Source organism: Triticum dicoccoides, chromosome 2A, assembly GCF_002162155.2.
Source record: "Triticum dicoccoides isolate Atlit2015 ecotype Zavitan chromosome 2A, WEW_v2.0, whole genome shotgun sequence".
NCBI lineage: Eukaryota > Viridiplantae > Streptophyta > Magnoliopsida > Poales > Poaceae > Triticum > Triticum dicoccoides.
In genome coordinates this window covers 649,032,986-649,034,291 of record NC_041382.1, presented here as the reverse complement: position 1 = coordinate 649,034,291, position 1,306 = coordinate 649,032,986, and positions in this window count along the sequence as shown.

The window sequence follows — 1,306 nt, the reverse complement described above, 5'->3', positions numbered from 1 at the left end:
GGCAGAGGAAATGTGCAAAGTCATTCGTGTTAACCTCAAAGCAGCCCAATCCCGCCAGAAGAGCTACTATGATAGTAAGCACCGTGATTTGGCTTTCGAGATCGGAGATCATGTTTACCTCCGCGTCTCTCCTATGAAAGGTACTTGTCGCTTCGGTATCAAAGGGTAGCTTTCCCCTAGATATGTGGGACCTTTCAAGATTGTCAGCAAGAGAGGCAACCTCGCCTATCAACTCGAGCTTCCTTCAAACTTTGCAAATGTTCATGACATGTTCCATGTTTCTCAGCTTCAAAAGTGCTTTAAGACTCCTGACCGCACCGTCAACTTCGAGGGCATTGAGCTCCAAGAAGATCTCTCCTATCGTGAGCACCCAGTTGCTATTCTTGAAGAGACTGAACGCAAGACTCGCAACAAGTCAATCAAATTTCTCAAAGTCAAGTGGTCACACCATTCCGACCGTGAAGCTACCTGGGAACGTGAGAATCACCTCCGTTGTGAGTACCCGGCGTTCTTTCAGTCTAGATCTCGGGACGAGATCCTTTCGTAGTGGTGGAGTGTTGTAACACCCCGGATGTAACTTTCCTAATTTGTACTCCAACTCTTGCCGTTTCCGGCGTTAAGTTATAATTACTTCCTCGGGTTTGGGTTGTCTCCATGTGTTGTTGTCCTTGCCATGCATCTCATATCATGTCATCATGTGCATTGCATCTGCATACGTGTTCGTCTCATGCATTCGAGCATTTTCCCCGTTGTCCGTTTTGCATTCCGGCGCTTCGTTCTCCTCCGGTGGTCGTTTCTAGTTTTCTTTCAAGTGTGGGGATTAAACATTTCCGGTTTGGACCTAGACTTGCCAAGCGGCCTTGGTTTACTACCGGTAGACCGTCTGTCAAGTTTCATATCATTTGGACTTCGTTTGATACTCCAACGGTTAACCGAGGGACCGAAAAGGCCTCGTGTGTGTTGCAGCCCAACACCCCTTCAATTTGTCCCAAAACCCACCAAACTCTGCTCCATCATCTAGAGCGTTCAATCACGATCGCGTTGCCGAAAACCGCACCTCATTTGGACTCTCCTAGCTCCTTCCATGGCTATAAATAGACCCCCCGAATTTCGGATCTCCTTCTCCCCCCGAAACCCTAGATCCATTCGTCTTCACGCGCACCGGACACTTTTCGCTGCCGACGGACATTGTCCGGCCCGCCTCTCCGCCGCCACGTGGCGCCCCGGGATTCGTCCGCCCGGGCGCCAACATCGCCTACCGCCGCCACTCTCGTTCCGGCCCGGGATGCCCGCAGCCGGCCCCCGC